Consider the following 17,475-nt stretch of genomic DNA (forward strand, 5'->3'; position numbering starts at 1 on the left):
CCCTGGAGCTAACCCAGAGTAAGATCCGTGTGAGATCAGCATCACACACAAAATGTCAGGAGAGTTAAAAAAAAAAAAAGACTAAAAAAAGACAGCCACCGAAATGAGTGCACCGCGGGAGAGAGGGGGCCCAGAAAACCCAGAGGGACAACGGGCCAGACTGATCCCCGGTGCAGCTCGTCTGTCTCCCGTGGAGTCACGTCAGGGCTGAGTTTGATTCTGTGCCTTTAAGAGCAGGGGCTGACCCCAGAACCTTGGGCTCCCTGGGGCAGAACAACCCTCTGCTGCACCAGTGGCTACCGGAGAGGCAAGAGAGAAGCGGTGGTGCAGAGCTACCCTGGCCACCTGCTGAGGGGTGCTGCACATGCTAGGGACGTGCTGAGATGCATCCCTGCGGCCGCCCCTAAAGAGATGTTTCCCAGGGGGCATTGGTGGCAGATGCTGACCAAAACAAAAAAAAAAAGAAGCCCATCGCAGTGAGTTGGTGGGGGTCCCGTATTTATGCATGGCCAATGGAAGTAACAAGGGCTTGGCACTCCTGATCTGAACCCTGGCTGCGCCGCTGACCCTCTGTGCCCTGGGGGAGAAAGACCCTCTCTGTCTCGGTCTAGGCATCTGCAAGATGGAGGTGCTGTGTGCGAGGTGGCAGGCGAGCAGCTCAGATCAAGGTGCTGAATGAAAGACTGCCTACATAGGGGCATGGCTCAGGACAGGCAGAACGTGTTGCATTTGCAGCATTTGCATTGGCCGGAGCCGTACTGTGTTGAGCAGGAACGTGATTTAGGCTGGAGGAGATCTGGTCCCACCACATCACTTCCTAGTCAATTGGCCACCCATCTAGTCTACAATCGCATGGTGGGATTTCAGCTTCAGCTGACCTCCCGAACTAGCTCGGATCTAGCCAGCTCAGACTCCAGAACACCAAAGGCATGGCAGCGTGTAACGGGTAATGACTCATGTGGCTCGCCTGTGATTCATAGCTTCCAAGGCCAGAAGGGAACCATTGTGACCATCTAGGCTGACCTCCTGCATCACACAGGCCAGAGAACTTTCCTAAACCAATTCCTAGTGCATATTGTTCATAGAAATGGCCAATCTTGATTTAAAAGTTGACAGAGATGCAGATTCCACCCCGACCCTGGGTACCTTGTTCCGATGGTTAATTACATGAACTGTTAAAAGTGCCTGCCTTCTTTCCACTCTGAATTTGTCCAGGTTCAACTTCCAGCCATTGGATGGCGTTAGACCTTTCTCTGCTAGACTGAAAAGCCCATTATTCAATAGTTGTTCCCCATGGAGGTACTTATAGATTGTAATCAAGTCACCCCGAACCTCTTTATAAGGCAGGTTTTTGAACCCTTTAATCATCCTTGTGGCTTTTCTCTGAACCCTCTCCCATTTATCAACATCCTTCTTGAATTGCAGCCACCCAGATTGGATGCAGTAGTCCAGTAGCAGGTGCCCCTGTGCCAAATACAGAGGTAAACTAACTTCTCCACTCCTACTCGAGATTCCCCTGTTTATGCGTTGCAGGATCACATTAGCCCTTTTGGCCACTGTGTTGCACGGGGAAGCTCACGTTCAGCTGATTATCCACCATGACCCCTAGACCTTTTTCAGAGTTGCTGCTTCCCAGGATAGAGTCCCCCATCCTGTAAGTATGACCAACACTCTGTGTTGCTAGATGTAGACATTAGCCAGATTATAACGCATTAGGAAAGAGAGAGATAATAAGAGAGAAAATATCGTAATGCCTCCATATAAATCCATGGTACACCCACATCTTGAATACTGGGTGCAGATCTGGTCGCCCCATCTCAAAAAAGATAGGTACAAAGAAGGGGGGGGCGGGAAATGATGAGGGGTATGGAACAGCTGCTGTATAAGGAGAAATTAAAAGGACTGGGACTTTTCAGCTTGGAAAAGAGATGAATTAGGGGGGATATGACAGAGATTTATAAAATCTTGACTGGTGTGGAGAAGTGAATATGGAAGTGTTATTTACTCCTTCACATAACACATGGGATAGGGCTCACCCAATGAAATGATTAGGCTGCACATTTAAAACAAACATAAGGAAGCACTTCCTCACACAACACACAGCCAGCCTGTGGACCTCATTACCAGGGGATGTTGTGAAGGCTAAAACTATAACAGGGTTAAAAAAACCTAGTACGTTCATGGCGGATGGCTCCATCAGCGGCTATTAGCCAGCGTGGGCAGGGACGCAACACCTTGCTCTGACTGTCGCTAGCCTCTGTTTGCCAGAATTTGGGAGTGGACAACAGGGGTGGATCATTTGCTGAGTGCCTGTTCTGTTCATTCCCTCTGAAGCACCTGGCATTAGCCACTGTCAGAAGAAAGGCTACTTGGCTAGATGCACCATTGATCTGACCCAGGATGGCCATGTTTACGCTCGTGCCTGGCTCACCGAGCAATTCAGACTGCTCAGTGATCTGCCCCCTCCATTATTTACAGCTTGGCCACGCCCCAGCACTCCAGTAAAGTCACAAGACAGTTGTTTTCTTCTAACACTGAACAAGGCACTTTACAGGGATAATGAAAGCAGTGGGCTTGTCTTCTCTGCAACCGTTAACTCGAGCGACTCCTCTCGGAATAGCCCTGCAGAATATTGGAGCTGCCCGGCCGGACCAAATTAGCAGTTGGTAACTCCAGCTAGAGCTGCATCCCCACTGCATTCCTGGCTAAATGTCATCTGCACTCGATCCCTCCCACCCACCTGCATGGGCCAGGCAGCGGGCATTGAAAGCACCACTTAACTCAAGCGAGAGATCTGTGCACATGAACGGGGTTGTTTTAAAGGCAACACGGGGGTTATAGCTCGAGCTGACAAACCAACAGCATTATCCGTAATGCTGTCCAGCTCCCTTCACCCCAGAAGTCAGCCTAGATTAGACGCTTCCCCAGCCTCAACCAGCCCAGCCTTCCTAGATTTAAGGAAAGAGTGCAATGCCCTCACAGCTCAGAAAAACGGACTGCAGCAGAAAGGTGACGGGTCAGCTGTTTTTCTGGAAGCAAAGTCTGCAAGGGGGGGTCGTGTGAGGGAGATGGAGAGAGAGAGAGATGTGTATAAACAATACTAACCACAATACAAGTGAGCGCAGCAGAACGCTCTATTCGTCTTTCTCCAGGAACATTTCAGTCCATTAAAACCGCCACTCCAAACGCGCGGCATACCAGTCACAGCACAACCCACAACGGGGCCCGCATTGTTCTGGCCTCCTCAAAGTGGGGGCTGTACTGCTTCGTCACACCCACTCATCTGGTGGTGGTGGGGGGCCCAGTGGGATGCAAAGCGGGGGAGAGCTGAGGGTGAGTGCTTTATTAATTATTATTTTTATTGTTATGGCTAATCGCTGGGAGCAGAGAGGCTTGCGAGTTCTTTCCCTATTATTTCCCAACAAGCACTTCTTTTTGGAGCCAGATAAATCCCCCCTTTCTAGCTTAAAAAACAAAAAACAAAACCAGAGCGGCCTTTAATTTCTAATGCAATGTTTTCTGGTTTTGTTTTTCGAGTGGGTGGGGAAAATATTAACAAGCGATTGATTAGGCTGCTCTTACCATCACATCTCCGCAGGGTCAAACTGGCGGGGGCTGACTCAAAAAAACAAACTAATTTTGTTTATTATTATTGCTGTTCATTCGCCTTTCCAATCTGAACGGTGCACTTGGCTGTCGTTACAATGATGGGTTTAATGCAATCATAGGGCTGCAGCTAAATTGGCCTGGTATATTTGTCGTGCATCAAGCTGATTGGCTGATATGGTACATCTGTGACTAGAAAAATACCCAAGCCACGTTCAGATCCTGTGTATGCTGGTGAAAATTGGGGCTAACGCCCGTGAAGTCCATGGAGTTACTCTGGCTTTGCATGGATGTAGCTGAGAATAAAATCTGGCCCTCACTGATGAGCTGCCTGTTTGATTGCTTTGCTTTTTGTTTTGGTTTCTAAGGGCGTACTCCTCTTCCTTTTAGCATGTAATTGGCTATCCAGTGTCTGAATTCTAGATGCTTTAGATCCCCTCCAGCAGCAGATTTTAAAATGATGGGGATGAGGCACTCCAGTCTGATTTCCAGCCGCCCCCTGGCCTGATTTCCATCTATGGGGAAGATTACACCGACTGTGTCCGCAGGGTTCTCATCACTCACAATTGTGCAGTGTTCCTCACCTGAACCCGCTTTACATCAAAGTCATTCAGGGCCACGACAATCAGCCAGGCCTAGTGGACACAGGCACTTTCACGTTGGCACCTCTGTTAGAACAGAGGACTCAAAAGGCAACGCGGTGCCCCTGCATGTGGATCACAGCCTTCCTCTGTGGAGAAGGTGGTGTCAGCATCATTCCCACTGTCCCGGCACCTGCAGAGAGACCCTTGTGGGTCTGTGGTAGGGCTGGAGCAGCAGAATCCCCGGTACTTGGAAATGCCCTTTATAGAAGGCAGGAGACACCCTGGCAGCCTGGGGAAGGAGCAGATGCCTGGATAGATGGGCCCAGAATCAAAGGTGGGCGGGGAACAGAGAGATATCGTCCAAGAAATAGGATACAGAGTGACCTAGACAAACTGGAGGATTGGGCCAAAAGAAATCTGATGATGTTCAACAAGGACAAGTGCAGAGTCCTGCACTTTGGACGGAAGAATCCCATACACAGCTACAGACTGGGGACAGATGAGCTAGGCAGCAGTTCTGCAGAAAAGGACCTGGGGGTTACGGTGAATAAGAAGCTGGATCTGAGTCAGCAGTGTGCCCTTGTTGCCAAGAAGGCTAACAGCATATTGGGCTGCGTTAGTAGGAGCATTGCCAGAAGATCAAGGGAAGTGATTATTCCCCTCTATTCGGCACTGGTGGGGCCACATCTGGAGTATTGTGTCCAGTTCTGGGCCCCCCACTACAGAAAGGATGTGGACAAATTGGAGAGAGTCCAGCGGAGGGCAACAAAACTGGTTAGGGGCTGGAGCACATGACTTATGAGGAGAGGCTGAGGGAACTAGGCTTGTTTAGTCTGCAGAAGAGAAGAATGAAGGAGGATTTGATAGCAGCCTTCAACTACCTGAAGGGGGGTTCCAGGGAGGATGGAGCTAGGCTGTTCTCAGTGGTAGTAGATGGCAAAACAAGGAGCAATGGTCTCAAGTTGCAGTGGGGGAGGTCTAGGCTGGATATTAGGAGAAGTTTTGTCACTAGGAGGGTGGTGAAGCACTGGAATGGGTTACCTAGGGAGGTGGTGGGATCTCCATCCTTAGAGGTTTTTAAGCTGTGGCTTGACAAAGCCCTGGCTGGGATGATTTAGTTGGGGTTGGTTCTGCTTTGAGCAGGGGGTTGGACTGGGTAACCTCCTGAGGTCCCTTCCAACCCTCATGTTCTATGAAAAGCTGCAGGATTTGGGGGTCAGCTCCCTGCTCCTTCCATGTGAGGGAGGATGGGACAGTGCTGGGGCAGGGGATAAATCCTCACCAGTGCCTGCCTCCATGGAACAGTCCGGGGGAACCCCAGGAGCGGAGCTCCATCCCTAGAGCCTGCTTGTCCAGCATGCTAGCCCAGCGAAGGCTGCTTCAGCGTAAGCATGATTCTGTGGTGAGAAAGGAGCTCTCCTGCCACTCATCAGCCCTGCTGCCTGCAGGGCAGGGGAGAGGGGCTTGTCTGGGACACCTCTGCACTGTGCTGATCCTTGGTGGTGGTCTTTTTCAGCCCTGGCTGGCTGATGCATCCCGGCATGGCTACGAGCTGCAGGGCCATTCACAGGCGAACTTAAAGCCACCTGCGCTACACACAGTGAATATCTGCAGACTGTAACTGGTCTGGATAACACCTGATTCCTATTCATACAATGGTGCACGACTGCTTGACTTCAGCTTTGGAAGCTCCTTGGTTACTAGAAAAGCCTTCCTGAATGCTGCTGCATGGCCAGCCTTCCCCTGTCTCGTGACGGTCGATGCTTTTCTTCAAGCACCACCTCCTGGAGTCATGTTGTCACCTGAGAATCTCAGCTTGCACTTAAAAAAAAGAAGTAATAATCTGACTGGGGAGAAAAGCTGGAAAGCGGAAACACTAAAAGTTGAAAAAACAAATGGCAAAATAAAAATAGGCCAGCGTTTGTGATTTTGAAGGTAATCTCATGAATTTGGGGATCTAAGTTTTGAACACTTGCGGTTGGCAATACTGAAACCTCTGATATACATAATCACCAAAACATGCATATCAACAGAGCCTACCTTTGAACTGTGAGAGAAGGGGATAAACTTGCTCTTTTGAATGCACTTTCTCAAGTCCAGCTTCAATGTGAAGCCTCAGTCGGTGCCCCGTAGCATATTAGAAAAACAGTGGGTCCCAGCTAGTGCGCACTGCAGTTAACGGTGCTATGCCAGCTGATGATCTGGCCACTGTGTCTTGTCTCTGATCTGCACCCGTGGCTTTTTAATGTTGCTGTGTGCTCCTCTTTGCCTGTACGGCCAGGTTCAATACAGTGAAAAGGGGGTCAGGGTGAAATAGGAGCTTCCCAGTGTAATAATAATAATAATAACAACAACGCCCAGCTCTTGCACAGTGCTTCTCATCAGCTGATCTCAAAGCACTTCACCGGGGAGGGCACATTATTACCATCCCCATTTTACAGAAGGAGAAATGGAGGCACTGGCTCAAGAGCTCGGACTAGAACCCAGCTCCCTTGAGACCCAGGCTAGGGTGCTACCCACTACAACAGTTAAGTGGGGTACATTCATTTACCAAGCTTGGTGTGTCGATTAAACACTCATTCCACCCCAACAGGCCACCTTCCGACCTGTGCCAACACCCAGCCCGCTGTCCTCTGAGCCATAGTCACTGCCGCACAGACTAGCCCACGGATTGCAAACCGCCCGCACGTGCCGTGGTGAGTTTATTTTTCCTGTTCTGCTTTCTGCTGCCTCTCGCTGCTTTTTGGTTCTTAGTTTTTAACCCACAGCGTGATGGCTTATTTCTTTGATCAATGACACTCCCAGCTTTCATCCACTAAGCTGTTCCAGCCAGTGGGAGTCCCAGCTTGATTAAACGCACGCAGCCACTTTCTGTCTGCTGAGGTTAGCAGTTGAGTAGCTGGGTCGCATGTGCTCTGGGGAACCCCTGGCATGGCTGATGGAGAAGAAGGGGAAGTCTGGCAATTCCTCTGCTCCTATGGATGTTTGGAGACAGAAGGGAGAAGAGGCTAGGTAGGACCAGGAGGGAGACAGTGAGTGGTTGGTTGGATAGAAGGAGACTGACAACAGTGACGGGAAGAGGGGGTGGTAGGGATAGATCGACAGGTTTCCACTCCTGCAATTAAGGAAGGTCAATAGACTCCTTCTCATAGCAGCAGGCAGGGAGCCCTGCATTTTTTCATGTGTGTTTTCTGTGCACACAGAATTGAATTGTGAATGGGAAAGGATCACATACAAATGGGGAGGCCGGCACTTTCCCCCTAAGCGCTCAAAACTTGGACGTCAGAGAAAAAATGCAATTAAAAAAACCTCTTGGCTTTTAATTACCTGATTTTGCGGGTCTGTCTTATAGTTGTGCAAACCTGGAGGTGGCCATGCTGCAGCCGGCAATAACTGGCCCCCTTTGTTGGTGTAAAGTTGTGACACACTGTGGTGTTTCTCTTGTGTGTGTATACCACACAGGCAGCAGCTCTGTGCCTAGTAGTTGATTCAGTCAGAGAGACTCACAGGCAAGGAGAACAAACTTCCAGTGTCTAAGAAGAAGTGCATCTCACGTAACAGCAAAGCATGTCTCCAAGATCTAGCTGCCCATACGTTCAGTTAAACTCCCAAACCACCTGTGACAGAGCCACCCGGTGACTTCTAATAATATTACAGCTGGCAGTCTTAGCACAGAGACCAGAGACTGTCTGGGTCCCGGAGGCTGACCTCCCGACTCACTCCCAGGGCTGGCAACATCCCAGGTAATGGCTGATCCACGTTATTAATGACAAACAATAATGACTAAATACGGCCTCTATTTGACAGGAGTTCTGTGCATGGGAAGCTCACCCTGCCCCTGCTACAAAGGCCTTCAGTCTCCAAGGTGTCAGGACTGGGGTGTGGGTGCTCAGACCTCAGGCTTGGAGCCCCAGCAATCGGGAACAGAGCAGGGGAGCAAGGCAGGAGCGGGCTAGACCAAGGCGGCAGCACAGAGGCCCTCACGGCTGCAGGCATAAGCACGGAGCAGCCAGTCCCCTCCGCTGCTGCTGCTCAGCTTACAAGCAGGCCTCTTGGCTCTCCTCAGACAACAAGCAGGCTGTGTGCGTGTGTGGTGTGTGTGTGCTGCTTTCTTCTGAACCATATCCTTTCCGGCAGGAGAGAATGTTGTCCCTCCTGTACCACAACCTCCCCGGGTGACCCCGAGCAAATCATTGCATCTCTCTGTGCCGCATCAGGGAACTGGGGTTCTCCAGGGTCCCTTGGTCTAGTCAGGCTGTATGGTCTTTGGTGCAGGTCTGCACAGCTGTGGGTCTGTATGGCGCCCGTGGGGGCCTCATCTCAGCGTTCCTGAGACACGAATCATTCCGGGGGCATCAGGATTTTGGCGAGGCTCTTTTGCTGATCGCTGGCGTCTTCCTCCATTTCACACAGAACAGCCTGTGTCACCACTGACCTTACAAAGCGAAGGGGAGGATATTAAGATTTCCCACCCCACCGCCCTTTTTTCTGTCAAGTTTTCAGCAGTCGAGGGGGGGGATAACCCAGGCTAATGGGGACTTTAATGAGACACTCAACATAGCGTGGTCCAGATCTCCCCAGCACCGTTTTTGGAATGCCCTGGAGAACAATGCAGGGCTTCTCTGTATCTTCTCCCTGGCGTGGCCAGGCTCAAAGCCGGGGTGGAGAGAGAGAGAGGCGTGAGGGGGATGGGGAGTGAGGGGATGACAGGGAAAGGGGGGGTGAGGAGTGGGAGGGGTAAGCGTGTGGGCTGCGTGTGTGTGACAGGTGTAGAGAGAGCAAGCGGCTGGATTCCCAGCCTCCCGCACAGGCTGCTGTCATGCTGTGCACACTCCCCGCCCCCGTGCACAGCCCGCGCTGGAAATCACTCAGAGGCCCTGAAGGGCAGAGATAATCCGAGGTGAGAGGAGGAATGCCTCAAAGCACCGGGGAGAGGGGCGCGGAGACGCCATCGTGCTGCGTAGCGACCTCCCACGGGACACGGCTGAGATACGGACCGCGGGGATCACAGCCCTTACCCTGGATGGGCCATGCCCCCCCCGCAGACAGCTGGCCTCTGTCACGCTTGGCAATAGCCGGCATGCCCATAAAGTCTCCTTGAATTGAGCTGAGAGCTCGAGGGATGGCCGGGGCACAAGCAAGAGAGAGGGGAGATTATGGGCCCCCCGCTGCTGCTCCCCAGCTGGCAGCCTAACGGCAAGCCGTGGTCGTGACGTTACCCCAGCGTGACAGCATACAAACCCTGCGCCCGGGATTCATGCCAGCCGGGACCCACTGGAAGGCGCTGATGTCTGGGCTGGGTCCCTTCCCTGCTCGCTGTGTCTCTGGCTCTGTAGCTCAGAAGCCCAGCCCCTCGCAAATCAGCAGGAGCGGAAGAAACCGTGCCAGCGTCTCCCAGGACCAGGCCTGTAATCTGTAAACTCTTGATGGTGGGGATCTTGGCATTCTGGGGGGCCCGCCCTTAATGAAGAGAACAGACTCACTACCATCGGGAATACTTCAGGTGAGTAAAGGTTTGCAGGATCAGGGCCTCCTACTGCATGTCTACACTGCACATCAAGCCTGGGCGTGACTCGGGATTGAGCCCAAGCCCCGCTTCCGTCCACACACAAATCTGTCAGACTCGGCACAGCAAGCATTCAGGACCCAGGTCCTAGGACCCTGCTGGAGGGGGTCAGACTCCCGCAGTGACTCAGGTCCCAGCCCTGTCAGTTTGCAGTGTGGACGCAGCGCAAGCGGCAGGCCCGAGTCAGAAGGGCTGCGTAGTGCACCATGGATGCGTTAGCACGGCTGGGGGACCCGGGTCCAGCAAGAGCAAACCCAGGTTTATAATGCAGTATGGATGCTGTAGTGCTGGCTTGGAAACACCAAGCCAACAAGCCCGGTCCCCACTGACCTGGGTTTACAATGCAGTGCAGACACACCCATAAAGCGCCAGGCGCACGTGGGGCACTGCCGTGTTCTACCCGCAGCCGATGGGGCAGGGATAACCAATGCCCTGGGTGACCAAGGTGAGCAGGTCTGGCACTCAGGTCATTCTGCCTCCCTCCCACCGCCACGCGTCTGCAGGGAACCACCCTGAGAACTCGCCCACATCCTGCCCCGCCCTGCCTGGGGACACTGGGCCGGATTCAAAGTCTGTAGAACGATTCCCATGGACGCCGGTGGGCTCTGGATCAAGCTCAGTGCCGTTGCTGGAGCACGGTGCTCCCGGGGGTGGGCGTTAGGGCCAGTTCATGCAGCGCCCTAACGCGGGGAGGAGGGCTCCCCCCTTGCCCCCGCTAGGGAAAGACGGAGGCACTGGGGCAACATTCACTGCCAAGGTACCCGTGGTGTGTGCGGTCCAAGACGGAGAGACTGACTGGAGCTTCCCTGGCACGCCGGACATCTCCCCCTTTCTCACAGCCTCGGCGTGTTACCTGACCTCCGTCGAGCAGGAAACCTCCCTCCACCGCCCCCTCGCTGCACACACGCACCCACCAGCTCTGAACTTGTTTCCCTTCCCTGCGTGGCACTAAACCCTCCTCCCCGAACCTGCCTAGATGGGCGGGCAGAGTGTGAGGGTGCGTCACAGGACCAGGCGCTGGGGCCTGGCATGATGCCACGGTGCCCGGTGCCGGGGCGGGTTATGATTCAGGATGCTGGGACGTGCTAGGCTGAGGAGGCCAGGGTATGCCATGGCTCAGGGAGTGGGTCAAGCCACAGTTCAGGGTGCCAGGACATGCCAGGGTACCAGATGTTGGCCTGAGCTACCGCGCAGTGTGCTGGAGCTTGTCACAGGGCAGGATCACATTCAGACTTGATTCAAGAGGGTGAAACTCCCACGGCAATCTGCAACGCTGCCCCTGCCAACAGCAGCTCTCAGACTGCCTCTAACCATGATGAAACGCCTCTTTCTCTCCATATTTGGGGCATCCGGTGCAAGGCACAGACTTTGTTCCGGTTTCCTCCTCTCACCTCTTTTCGCTCCAAGTACGTTTGCACATTGCCTATGCTGCTTAGAGCAGCTAAAATTATCTCATTTAAGCATCTCTGATGCCTTCCTTTGTTAGTCTTTTCTCTCTAGCTCTTTCCTTCTGGGCAGCTGGAGCCTGTCCCAGCACTTTAAAGAAAAAATAATCATGCAGCTCAATTAGGAACATAGAAGAAGGGGATGATGTGATGAGACCAAAAATACCCCACCCCTTCACTCAGCCTTGAGCCACCCGACACAGGAGAGAAGTCCTGGTCCTGCCCTCATGATCCTTCAGGACAATCTTTGCTAAGTGCTTCAGAAGAAGCCCTCCCTGCTACCCCACAGCTCCCCCAATGCCCTGCCAGTCTGCACCGGAAGGAAAATTTCTTCCCAGCATCAAAAATCTGGCAGTTGCTGCATTTTTGTGCATGAATCACCATTGTTAAGTAACAGAATCCATTTATGCATCAAGATCCCGTTAGTGTCCAAGAAATTATCCTTGTTATTCTTTAATCCTGAACCGTGTTGTGGTGCTGACGGACCAGGTGCCAATCGTGTGAAGGCCCGTAGGCCTCACTGAACGCTGACAGATGCACAGTGGAAACCGGTCTGGCTCCCTGGTTTGTGTGAGTGTTGTTAAACTAAACGTTACGTTGATATGAAGGCGTTCAGGGCTTAGATTTCATGCTGAATGATGGTTTGATGATGGGTGGGATGCGGCATGTACCGAGCTTGCTTCTGACATCTGTATCCCAAGGTATGAAATTATACTGGGCGTTTGCATTGTAAACCTGCGTCACCGAATAACTCACCAAACCGGGAAGATGCATTCATTAATATAATGTGCTGGTCCTGCCCACAGGAAGGCTCACTGAAACCAAATGAGCCATTGTGAAACATCAAAGGACAAAGATTTTGGTGATTGATGGCCCTCCCCCCACAGCCAGAAAGAGGAGACGGGTGCAAACACTGGTCCCCATCCGTTTGAACTCTGGAGGAAGGGAATGAAGATCCCTGAGCAGAAGGACCTGTATCACTCTATGGCTTTGAATTTGGAAGGGCTGATCCGTCTAAGCAGAAGCAAGGCATCCCCACGCTGCTTAGCTTGGGTTAGCGCTAATGGATGTATTGAGTATGTCTACACTGCAGTTAAAAACCCGGGCCTGGAGATTCAGGTGTGCGGGGCTCAGGCTGCGGGCTGTCTCACTGCAGTGTGGACCACCTGCAAGGTGGGAGGGTCCCAGAGCTTGACCTGCGGCCCGAAACCCAGACATCTACACTGCAGTTCAACAGCCCTGCTACCGGAGACCCACAAACCTGTCAGCTGGCACGGGCCAGCCGCAGGTGTCTAATTGCAGTGTACAGATACCCACAGAGCTGGCCTGTTACAGCAGCTTCTATTGCCTTTGCGAATTGAAGACTGTAACTCATTTGTGTGTGTCTGTTTACCTGCTTTAATCTCGTAAATAACTCTCATTTCTTTTTCTGAGTTAATAAATCTTGAATTAGTTTATTATAGGGTTGGCTACAGGTGTTGTCTTTGGTGTAAGATCTAAAGTGCAATTGACTTGGGGTAAGTGACCAGCCTTTAGGGACTAGAAGTAACCTGAATATTGTTGTGATTTTGGGTGTAAGGGACCATCTATCACAAAGGCAAGCTTGCCTGGGTGGCAAGATAGACCGGAGTACCCAAGGGCACTGTCTGTGACTCTGCGTTAAGGCTGATAACATGCTTGAGGAGTTCACACTTGGTGCTTGGTTGGTGAAATCAAAGTGGAGAACTCACAACCCATTTGGGATTGTGCCCTGGTTGCTAACAGTCTGCCCTGAGGCTGGTACTCACCTTCGTGAGCCCCTCCAGACAGCATCACACCCATTACTAAGGATGGAGATTCCACCACCTCCCTAGGTAACCCATTCCAGTGCTTCACCACCCTCCTAGTAAAAAACTTTTTCCTAATGTCCAACCTAGACCTCCCGCCCTGCAACTTGAGACCGTTGCTCCTTGTTCTGTCATCTGCCACCACCGAGAACAGCCTATCCCCATCCTCCCTGGAACCCCCTTTCGGGTAGTTAAAGGCCGCTATCAAATCCCCCCTCACTCTTCTCTTCTGCAGACTAAACAACCCAGTTCCCTCAGCCTCTCCTCATAAGTCCTGTGCTCCAGCCCCCTAATCATTTTGGTTGCCCTCCGCTGCACTCTCTCCAACTTGTCCACATCCTTTTTGTATTGGGGGGCCCAAAACTGGACACAATATTCTAAATGCGGCCTCACCAATGCCGAATAGACTCTTCTCTTCTGGGGAATAATCACTTCCCGTGACCTGCTGGCAATGCCCCTCCTAATGCAGCCCAATATGCCCTTAGCCTTCTTGACAACCAGGGCACACTGCTGACTCATATCCAGCTTTTTATCCACCGTTACCCCCAGGTCCTTTTCTGCAGAGCTGCTGCCCAGCTCGTCGGTCCCAGTCTATAGCTGTGCATGGGATTCTTCCTTCCTAAGTGGAGGACTCTGCACTTGTCCTTGTTGAGCCTCATTAGATTTCTTTTGGCCCAATCCTCCAGTTTGTTTAGGTCACTCTGTATCCTATCCCTACCCTCCAGGGTATCTACCACTCCCCCCAGCTTAGTGTCGTCCGCAATCTTGCTGAGGGTACAATCTACCCCATCCTCCAGATCATTAATAAAGATGTTGAACAAAACCGGCCCCAGGACCGACCCCTGGGGAACTCCGCTTGTGACCGGTTGCCAGCTAGACATGGAGCCATTGATCACTACTCGTTGAGCCCTGTGCTCTAGCCAGTTCTCTATCCATTTTATAGTCCATTCATCCAACCCATACTTCTTTAACTTGCTAATAAGAATACTGTGTGAGACAGTATCAAAAGCTTTGCTAAAGTCAAGGTATATCACATCCACCGCCTTCCCTACATCCACAGAGCCAGTCACCTCATCATAGAAAGCAATCAGGTTGGTCAGGCATGACTTTCCCTTAGTGAATCCATGTTGACTGTTCCTGATCACCTTCCTCTCCTCCAAGTGCCTTAAAATGGATTCCTTAAGGACCTGCTCCATGATTTTTCCAGGGATTGAGGTGAGGCTGACCGGTCTGTAGTTCCCTGGATCCTCTTTCCTCCCTTTTTTGAAGATGGGCACTATATTTGCTTTTTTCCAGTCCTATTTTTGTTCTCTTCCTACCCTTTGCTCCATTGCTCACCCTCATTCTTCCAAAATGAGTGCCTGAGGCAAAACTCCTAAATCCATATTTAGGAATTTTGGTGAGAGTCACTCTTTTGAAAATGAAGCCACATACAGACTCCGAAGCCTAAAGTTAGCGTCATATTTCTGATCATCTGGAACTGGGTACAGAGACAAAATACCAATGTAATACTTCTCAGGGGAAACGGATGGTGCATTGTGGGTTTAACGAGACAGCAAGGGATTCTGGGATGTTATTGGACTTGGAAAAGGACTTAGTATGCTACGTTTCATTAGAAGATCATAGAATACGGTAATCTTTATTAAATAAAGTGCATCCAGAAATATTCATAAATATAATATTTCTTTAACATATTTAACTGCCATGAACAATCTGGTCTTCCAGCATAGTTCTCTAGCTACCAGAACTTTACATATTAGCTATGTGTCTCTTGCATGTTTTGGATAGATTGTATAATTTCTTGAGCAGTCCACTTCTGTTAATCGGTTCACTTTGGTGTCTGAAAGCTGGGGCAACAAGTAACTCTCCTGACGGGCAACCTTTATAAAAGCTTGAAAGTCTTTCTTGAAGCAGGAGTTCAGTGTTCTTAATGAGATCAACTTGAGAAAAGTCTGGGAAAAGGAAAGAAAAGAAAATAGCTCCAGCAGAACGGAGATAATCACAAAAACAGCTTTTCAAGTAAGTGAGAGGCCCACTCAAGGTAATGAGACAGGAAAATTCAAGAGACCTAGAAAAAGAGCTTCTGTGTATGTTTTGTTTGACATTTTGGAACAAAGTTGGTGCGTAGGAAAAGTGTCTGCGCTACAGCTTGAAGTCCTGTGTTTCTTTCCAGTGCTAGGATGAGCGACATGTCCCACGCAGTCCCCAGACCTGTCTGCACCGACTGTCAGCAATTGCACCGAGCGTTAAGAGCTGGATTCAGGCAGCCATTTGCAGTATATACCAGCAGTAACTTTATCAAAGCTACTAACCTGTGGACAAGGCTGTATGTTCCTGAAGACCTGCAGACGGTGCTCTTTATGTTAGCGGTCTGCATATATGCAATTATAATAGCTCTCCCGTAACACCAAACAGTGTCAGTGTGCTGTGGGGAGAGCAGTACTCACTTCATGCAGACCGCTGAAAGAAGAGCATTCAGATGGCAATGACCCCCAGTCACTACGATGCTGGATTGGAACCAATGATTAGAGCCGGGCAAAATTTTTCAGCTGAAACCTTTTTCCCCCAGTGAGATTTGGCAACACCAAAATGTTTTGTGAATTCATGCTGTTATTGCCGAATTGTTCATTCAAGGGTGGGGAAAAATCCGAAGAAACGCTTAAATTTTTTCATCTGAAACAGCTTTGAGTTTCAAAATATCCTGGACATTTTAAAAATGCAAAACACTTTTTAAACAGTCAAAATGGAATCGCATTTTGATACTGTCCAAACAGAATATTTCAATCAACTCAAAATGCATTTTTCCCCCCACTTTTCAATTCAATTCAAAATATTGGAAAAAAAATATTTTTGGCCCAACCTGGAAGAGTTTTTGCTTTGACTTTTCCAAATTGCCAGAGAACTAGAAACTCCATTACTCACCCAGCTTTGCCAATGATCTAGTAAAAGACATCATAACCTCTTGCCAAAACCTGAACCATCCGTCATCTCTTTTTATACAGATTGAGGGATGAAAGAGCTGCGCTTCGTTTGATTGTCAGCTTGGGATAAAATATTTCAAGAGTCCTCAAAGACTAATAACATAAATCAGTCTCGGGATAATTCATCTGTCTACAGAGCCTGGGTTTCTCTGTCTCCTCTTTGATGGGATAAAGCCCAGGTTCCAAGTTTGCTAGGAAGGAACCTGATTTGGTACATTTAATTGGCATTGCTATTGCGTCCCCATCTTCTTCATAATCTCATTACAAAGACCTTTCAGCTGGCACCTGGCGTGTTTTAATATTTTAAAGATCAAACTGCAGTGGGATCCAGTCTTTTAAATTTATGATTGAACTACAGCCTGTCATTTCTCCTTGCATGTGTCTCTCTGTCAACTAGCTTAACGTATCTTTTCTCCACCATTCACAGCGCGATATCATTTATGGATGGTAGCGCACTGTCATGCGGGCTGGCTTGAGAGGGGGGGCAGTTAGTATACTGAGGGACATCTGGATGGCGGAATCGTAATAATCCATGTGGGATACGCCATGTCAGGTACTGTTAGGAAGGTTATGATATGCTGAGTAAGAGAACAATACTTATGTTCATGTGGGATATGTGAAATGGAGGTTATAGATGTAATTGAGATCTCTGTATTTCAAATTGTGCTGCCGGGGCAACACCCCAGACAGGAAGGCTGCAGAACAATGGCCAGCGTAATGACCCATTAAGGCACTCCCAGGTGCGAGGGGCCCAGAGAGAGAAGCCAGCGTCACCAATGAGTCACCAGAACCTGCTTACGTGACTGGACCCCGGGCACACACGAAGAGTCACCAGGATTGGCCCATGTGACTCTGGACTCCAGTTTGATTCTTGTGACTGTTCGCAGGCCGCATGGCCGGGGGAGGGGGTTTATAAGATCAATCCACAGGATCCATCTTGGTCTATGATCCTGTCCAGCTGCAGACACACACCTACCTCTGGATCTATTCATCTTGCAACTGAACCGAAGGACTTAGACCCATCCAGGTACTGGATGTGAACCAGAGGGGACTACACAAGCCTGCAACTCCACATTTCTTCCAGAAACCTGAAGTATATGGACTTTTAATCATTTGTATATCTGTGATTTACTTGAACCCTTTAACATTTCTCTCATGGTTTCTTTCTTTCTTTTTACAATAAACCTTTAGTTTAGATACTAAAGGATTGGCTGGCAGCGTGGTATTTTAAGTAAGATCCAAACTCATATTGATCTGGTGCTGTGGCTGACCCCGTGGGGTCAGAGGGAAACTTTTTAGTAAAGAGCAGAGAGTTCTAGTAACTGGTCTCTTTACTGGACCTAGTGCTGATTTGGGAGCCTGGTGCTGAACTGCAGTGAAGGGGGCTGTGGGCATTTGTGGACTGGCTTCTTGATATCCAGTGTGGGGAAATCAGAAGCAGTTTGTGGCTGGTTGGGAAGCCAGGCT

The 17,475-nt window shown here is 50.2% G+C and overlaps 2 long non-coding RNA genes across 2 annotated transcripts in view; both read left to right on the forward strand.

Annotated features, from left to right (window-relative positions):
- Window positions 1-17,180, forward strand: part of LOC137141161 (uncharacterized) — a 37,431-nt gene extending 20,251 nt beyond the window's left edge. Inside the window, exons 2-3 of the long non-coding RNA XR_010916558.1 lie at window positions 6,784-6,886; window positions 16,695-17,180. This is a non-coding gene — a long non-coding RNA (uncharacterized lncRNA). The remainder of the gene's footprint in view (window positions 1-6,783; window positions 6,887-16,694) is intronic.
- LOC137141152 (uncharacterized) lies at window positions 9,562-12,663 on the forward strand. The gene is made up of 2 exons (XR_010916557.1): window positions 9,562-9,693; window positions 12,008-12,663. It is a non-coding gene; the product is annotated as an uncharacterized lncRNA (long non-coding RNA).
- Window positions 17,181-17,475: the final 295 nt, after the last annotated feature.

Source organism: Emydura macquarii, unplaced genomic scaffold, assembly GCF_026122565.2.
Source record: "Emydura macquarii macquarii isolate MOO-44397 ecotype Brisbane River unplaced genomic scaffold, CSIRO-AGI_Emac_v2 contig_366, whole genome shotgun sequence".
Lineage (NCBI taxonomy): Eukaryota > Metazoa > Chordata > Testudines > Chelidae > Emydura > Emydura macquarii.